This window comes from Protopterus annectens, chromosome 8.part0 (genome assembly GCF_019279795.1).
Source record: "Protopterus annectens isolate FY-2018-M chromosome 8.part0, PAN1.0, whole genome shotgun sequence".
In the NCBI taxonomy this organism is placed as follows: domain Eukaryota; kingdom Metazoa; phylum Chordata; order Ceratodontiformes; family Protopteridae; genus Protopterus; species Protopterus annectens.
In genome coordinates, this window is record NC_056741.1 from 1254506366 (window position 1) to 1254514271 (window position 7906).

The following is a 7906-nucleotide window of genomic DNA, read 5'->3' on the forward strand; positions in this document are numbered from 1 at the left end:
TATAGCTGCCTTGTAGCAGCTATTAACATGCTTGAATAGGATTTTGTGAACAGTTCCATGTAGGCAGCAGTGTTCTCAGGGTTTATGGGGGCTTGAAATAATATTCCACGGTTAGCTGAGATTAAGGTTTTTTTTTTTTTCAAACTAGATCAGCTTGTGGTCTAACCTTCCCAAAAAAGGCATACGGTAACAGGTGTGCAGCAATCTCCCATATTAGTGAGGACCAAATCCAGTAGTTGCACCCATGGTTGGTGTACTAACAACCTGGTCCAGGGAATTTGTATTTTCAAAATCCAGGCATCTCTGTGCCTGCACATTTGGTATTTTATGAGATTCCTGGTTAACAGTGGGGTAAAAGCCACCCATAAATATGGCACTGTGGTGGATGGTGTACTTTTCAATATGTTCAAATATATGCTACAGATTTCCTGCATCAGAGGGAAGCCTATAGCTTGCAAGAAGTGGTATTGGATTTTGCCTGTGGTGATTTAAATGTAGAGAACCTCAAGTGCATTGACCTGTTTGACAGCCTGGAGGTATAAAGACACCTCCACATTTAGTACCTGTCTGTGTAGTAGTCTAAGTATGTGGAAGGCATTATAATCTTGCACTGTCACAGTGTGCTGTCTGCAGACAGCATTCTCTAGGGTGAAGAGAGCCATCAAGGAGTGGAGTTTTTTTGTTCAGAACCCTAGCACGGAGCAGTAACACCTTTAGCTTTTTTTAAGTTTTGATTTGCTATGGCAGTAGTAGCTAGAGTTTAGCATTGCATAAAGGCACTATGGGTCAGAACAATATTTGGCCAATATTCAAAAGCCTAGAGGACAGAAATGCAGACCATCCCTGGCAAAGCAGTGTGGTCTATTGACCATATCCTTCCATGCAGACAAATAGTGCATCCTCTTTAAGAGTAACACAAGAAACTAAAACAATTATTAAAGTCATCTTTTGTGCATATTGTGGCACCATCCTTGGAGAAGGTAAAATGCTGCTCAATGCTAGGCTCATATGAGCCTGGGACACATATTCCAAGAGCTCCATGACATCTCCTTTCATATAGTGGAGGGAGGGAGGTGCATCTCGGATCATTTACACCCACATGGACTATGTTTGAATCATACTGGTACTTGTGGCCTAATGACCTGAATGCATACATAATGTGGCAGATCCAGGCACTGATAAGCAACTGACCATGACTTTCTTCTTACTCATCCTGTTGATAGGAACATCAGTATGTCTCACAATGAAGTCCCAATGACCAGAATATTGGATTGTGTCATGACATGCACTATGGGCTTAGAAGTGGAGGCTACATGTTTTGAAAGACAGCATTCAGGACTGGTATTTGTGATGTGTATTTCATCTAGGAGGTCTTTGGTGTTTAGGAAGGTTACATTTAAAGTGCCTCAAACAATGTGGGCATAGGGGTCTGATTGAATTATGGGCGATGGATGCAGCATATGTATTACTGACACCCTTAAGAGTACTTTTATATTTACCCAAGAGCTTTGCCTCCAATGACATTGTGTAAATACATCTCTCACATACCATTATCAGTTTGAGAATTACATGCTGTCAGTAAACATGAGGCAATTTCTACATTGCCTCAGGATGCACATATCCTCCAAATTAGAAACAGACCCTTTTTAAATTAGGCAGTTGGACAGAGAATATAAAGTAATGTCAAAATGATCCAGTTTACAACTCTAGAGGCCATGCGTGTCACTGCAAACTAGTTGTCCTGTGTGCAACTAGGTAATGGTGAAATTTCAACATTGCTGTTAAAAGGAAAAATGTCAACACACAGTATATCTGTGTCTACACAGGGCACTGACAAACACTTCAGGGGGGAAACTAATAAGTCAAACCTGATGAAGTATTTAGACAGATATTCTGAAGGTTGAAGCAAATCAAGCAGTACTTAATGAAAAGAATTAGCTTGTCAAGCATGATAAAGGGAGTTACCTGAATGACTACTGCCTGGTTACTATTAGTCTTGGTCACAGCAGAGCGTCAATCTGCTGCAATACCATGGTCCTTTGCTTGCTCCCTTACCCAAAGTCAGACAGTAACACCAATCCCAAGATGCAGACCATAGGATATTTGCTGATCCACAGTTTTGTCTCAGATGATACATGAAGGCTGCCAGCCTAGCTAGATAGAATGTTGTAGATAATTCTAGGTTATTATAAATATTAATATAATCCACCTGCTTGTTTTACAAATGTAAGACAATTGTTATATGCTGAACTTATAATGTAACCACAGTGCACCCTGCTAGAAGAAAGCTGTTAAGTAAATAATTACAACTGTGTTTGATCTCAAGCTCAGAGACAGGATGTCTAGGCTAGCAAACTCTCTCTTGTCATTAAGACAGAATTACTAGATTTTACATGTAAAAGTGTCTTTTATTGTTGTGGCCTCCTGGCCAGGTGCAGCTTACAGAGAAATGTAAATTTTGAGTTTGTTTACCTGAGAACTAAAGGAAAAGTAATAAAAATGATGTAATGTGAAATGACTCCGCAGTACTGGGTATGATCAATTTAAGATGTTTTCAGAGAAAGATTGAGCATTTTGACTCAATCTAGATCTGACAGCGAGCAAAGCAAGTGCTTTGTGAGTTAAGTAAAAATCATTTAGAACTTAGAGTTAAATAGGAATTTGTCCAGATTAGATTAGTCCAGTTGTTTTCTACATTTGTCAGACTACCCTGCAATATTGTTTTTTTAAAGTTCCTTTGATGTCTGAAGTCTCGATTAGCATTGTGTTGAATTAATGAGATTTGTCTTGTGTTTTTATCTAATATTAAATATTTTTAAACCGTTCAACTGTGGCTGTTTTGTGTAGAGATAATTTAAGCTCTTTGCATGTAGACGGTGATACCGTCCAAGCCACTCCAATAGTCTTGCTGTTCAGCACACTTGCTATTTGGATAACAGTAATATTACACAGTGAAATTGGTCACCCTTTGGGAAGGGCCTTATAACAGCAGATATTAATGATTGGTGGCAGTCAGTACTACCTTATAGTCCAGGCAGAAAGGGGGCACAGCTGCAGAACCTGCGCCAGCCTTCCCCAGGAGTGTCTTGTTTGTATATAAATCAAATCTTAAAGTGTGGGTCAGCTACTTGGGCAGGGACACGAAGCACTGGTTGGACAGAGGGTGCAGGAGGTTTGAGCTTACCACTAGGCTGAGATCTGGACCCTATATAGCTGTGACAGTGGGGAGTCTTATTGGGGATCTGGAGAGAAATACAGAAACCAGCCCCAGCCGGACTGTGATCTGTGTGCTCTTAAGGGAAATTGTACTTTAGTGTGTGTGTGTGTTCTTGTTATCCCCCCCAATGTGCACTTCCCTCACAGGTGCTAGGGAGTGAGGATTGAAGCTCCTTGATTACTGGGCCAGTGCACAGGCATCACATTAATTGGTGGTAGTAGTAGGATATCCACATCAAGTATAAATTGTTTGACAGTGGTGAGTTAAGCCACATCACATATTAATTGGCTTCTGGTAGTGTGGATTGTGAATTCCTGTAGCTTGTGTGCAGTGATCACTAAAGTTTTTAATACTCTAAAATCAGCCATGCAGTGAATATTCAGAGTTCAGATCACAATTGTTTTATTTCTTTTGTTAGCTTAGTCAGTCAGGGAGAGCAGGCAAACCTATCAGCAAAGGAGTACAGTAAGCTGACAAGGAGCCAGTTGGCTGAGATGTGCCACACACTGGTGCAAGGAAACTGGACTAAAGCAGACACAATTGCAGCTTTGGTCACAGCTGCATCACACCAACAGCCAACAAGGACAACAATCAGACTAGCTGTGGAGATGTACAACACTCAGAGAATGTACAGCTCAACCTTTCTGCAGAGGACTTAAAAATCCATCTGGAGCTAGAGACAGGAGTTGGAGGCCAGGCATTTTGGAAACAGAAACAGGAGAGAGACTGAAATGTCTACAGGCTGCGGAGAAGGAGTGAGAGTCGGCACAAAAAAAGAGATGCTGACCCTTCAGAGTCATAGAGGTAATGGGGAAGGAAGTAACCAGACCACAGAAGCTCAAAAGGTCAGTAAACTTCTTTTGCAGTTTACAGACAGGGGTATAATTTTGATAGTTGCATTCATATGTTTGAGCGGGTATGTAAACAGTATGATGTTGACCAAAGGCTCTGGGTATGGTTCCTGACCCCCCTTTTCCATGGTAAAGCTGTAATTGTGCTGTCTAAATGATCTGAATATGAATTATTTGATTACACTGCTGTTAAGAATGGTTTGCTAGACTTTAAGCTAACACCTGAAGCTTATAGGAAAAAGTTTCATGAACATAATACACAAGGCAGATGAAAGTGTGTGTGAATATGTTGCTGAACTAAGCACTTACTTTCATAGGTGGGTAAGTGGATATCAGGTCACCACTTTTGAATGGTTGGCAGACTTTTTGGTGAGGGAACAAGCCCTTAGCACTTTGCCTAAGGACATGAGGATCTGGTTAGGTGATAGACAATGTGCTACTTCAGATGAGTGGAGGAAGAAAGGAGACCTCAACCTAGCAAGCAGGGCATCACTGCACGGGAAAGGGACACCCAATGCTGCTCATGGGTCTAAAGGAACCCATGGTGGGCAGCCCAGACTGCCCCAACAGAATCTGCCAGTAGCAGGGGAGGCAGTAGTCCAGGACCTAGGGTTACATGTTTTGAATGCAACCAGTGGAGCCATGTGGCATACAGATGTCCACAGAGGCAAGGCAGGGAACAAAAGGTGAGAGCCAGTAAGTGGGAAAAGACAAAATGCCAACAGTAGGTTGTCTTTAGACAACAGGGGTACTAAACTACCATCCTGCAGATGTCCTGATGGGGAAGGATTTGGATGAGGTAGTACCATGTGTTAATGCAGTTACATGCAGTCAGGCTTGGAGACAACCATGTGTGTCTGGGAAACTGGGGTAGACCCAGACAGAGAACACACTTACAGCCAGGACTGGTGAGGTAGTTACTTCAGGGAAGGAGCTATCCTGAGCATGGAGACTGAAGGTGAGAGGCAGCTGCTTGTGGTTACTGATGTTCACTTAAGAGTGACTGCAAAGGTAGAGGTGAGTAGTAGTAGTACCCAGGCTGACAGCGAGGCACCACTATCAGAGGATACCAGACTTCCTGTGGAAGGGGAGCTGGGAAGGGTTACAAAGAGTTGAGACACACTCCGCTCTCAGACTCTACATTATAAAGCCTGAGACAGGTAGCTAGTGAGGCACCTGGTTCTCAAGGGAAGGGGGATTCTGTATACTGGGACAAAGAATGGACCCCTGAGGGAGGGCTAGTAGGTGAGAGAATAGAGCAGTTGGTAGTGCCTCGAGTCAACCATCTGGCACTTCTAGACATAGCCCATGATATTCCCTTTGCAGGTCATATGGGCATAAAACATACAAAGAGATGTATTATGCAGAACTTCTATTGGCCTGGAATTTCCAGAGATGTAACAAGGTACTGCAGGACCTGTGAGCAGTGCGAAAATGGAGGCAAGGCAGGAAACAAGGTGAAAGTTCCTTTGATGACTTTGCCTGTGATTGCTGAGCCATGATTGGTAGCTATGTATATTGTGAGGCCTCTGCGTATCCAAGTTCCACAGGGAAATGTATATCCTAGTGGTAGTAGATCAAGCTACAAGATGCTCTGGGCAGTGGCTTTGCCCTCCATTGAGGCAGAAAAGGTGGCAAATGCTTTAAAGATTTTCAGTAGAGTAGGTTCCCAAAAGAAATACTGACTGACAGAGGTGCCAATTTTATATCAGACCTGCTGGCTTGTCTGTGGCAGTATTGTGGGGTGAAGCACCTAAAGACCACCCTACCATCCCTAGACTAATGGCCTTGTTGAGAGGTTAAACTCTTCACTCAAGTCCATGCTACAGGAATTTGCAGACCTGTTTAAGAGGGAGTGGGACAGATATCTGTCCCATATGTTTGCTTACAGAGAGGTTCCCCAGGAATCCACAGGTTTTACACCCTTTAAGTTGCTGTATGGGCCATAGGGTGAGGGAAACTCTAGATTTAATTCATGATGAGCGGGAAGGTAAGCATGAATCTCAGGAGTCTGTTGTGGCATATGTCCTAAACCTTAGGGCAAGGCTCAGGGAACTCATGGGCTTGGCCCAGGAAAACCTGACAGAAGCCCAACAGAAAAAGGTCTGGTATGACAGGAATGCTAGAGAGTATGCTATAGGACAGCAAGTTTTATTCCTGTCAGACACAACCAGCTGCAGGCAGCCTGGGAGGGACCCTACAACGTGGTAAGGAAGGTCAGTGACGTTAACTACATGGTGGAACTGCTAGGCAGGAGCACAAATTGTACCATGTTAACATGATGAAACCTTACCATGATAGGGAGGCCCTTGTGCTGAGTATTTGCAGTAGATTGCAGGAGGAATCTGTGGGAGACCTGGTGAATGATCTCCTCAGTGAGGCTTGGACTGACACCCGAGTGGAAGGGGTAGCAATGTCCCAGCAGCCATCTCCTACCCAGGTTCAAGAAATCCTAGCAGTGTTACAGGAGTTTGAGACATGTTCACTGGGAAACCAGGGTGCACCCACATGGTGCAGCACCAGGTGGTTACAGGACCCCAAAGGCCTATTAGGCAGGCCCCTTACAGAGTGCCTGAGAAAGTCAGACTCTGAGGGAGAAGATGCAGGAAATGTTGAAACTAGGAGTAATTCAAGAGTACAACAGTCCCTGGGCCTCCCCAGCGGTGCTGGCACTGAAGGATGGCATCAGGTTCTGTGTGGACTACAGGAAAATTAGTCACAAAGAGTCAAGATGCGTACTCCATGCCTAGGGCAGAGGAAGTCCTAGAGCAGCTGGGTGGGGCTAAGTACCTTACCACTATGGAACCTTACCAAGGGTTACTGGCAGGTGCTCTTGACTCCCACTGCTAGAGAGAGGTCAGCCTTTAGGATTCCTTTTGGCTTGTATGAGTACACACAGATGCCCTTTGGGATGAAAGATGCCCCAGCAACTTTCCAGAGGTGGGTAGATTATATCCTAGCAGGAGGGTTTGCCTTTGCTTATATAGATGATATTGCCATCTACAATCATTCCTGGCAAGATCACCTTCAGCATGTCAGGGAGGTGCTGGACAGACTACAGAGGGCAGGGTTGACCATTAAGCCGAGCAAATGTCAGGTGGGTATGGCAGAGGTCTTTTACCTGAGACAGAGTAGGGAGTGGTACGATCAGGCCAGAACTTGCCAAAGTGGAAGCCATTCAGGCATGGCCTGCACCGGTTATCAAAAAGCAGGTAAAGGCATTCTTAGGGACAGCAGGGTACTAAAGAAAGTTTGTCAACATTTATAGTACTACAGCTGCTCCCCTCACAGACCTGACCAGGATAAACAGGCCAGATAAGGTAGTGTGGATCACAGCATGTAAGCAGGCATTCCAGAAACTTAAAAAAACTTTGGGAGGACCCCCTGTGTTAGCGAAGAATTTGTTGTGCAGGAGGATGCTTCGAACCATGGGGTGGGGGCTGTACTTAGCCAGATTTCTTCAGAAGGAGAAGAGCACCCAGTGGTCACAGGCTCCAACCCAGGGAGGAATGCCTACCCATAGTGTGGGCACTGCAGAAACTTCAGCCTTACATGTATGGAAGGAAATTCATCACAATCCACTAACATGGTTACAACAAGCTAGCCAGCAAAATGCCAAGTTGTTAAGATGGAGCCTAGGGTTGCAAGCATATATGTCAGTGCAGCACCACAGTGGGATTAGCAATGCCAACACAGATGGTCTCTCAAGACAGGGAACGGGGTAAGGCATACTTGGACTTAACCCTCTAAAGCAATATTTCTCAAGGGTCACTTGAAAAACTAGCTTTGAGTTCTCTGGGTGGGGTGGGGGTGGGGGGTTGTGAAGCCTGCCAGCCAA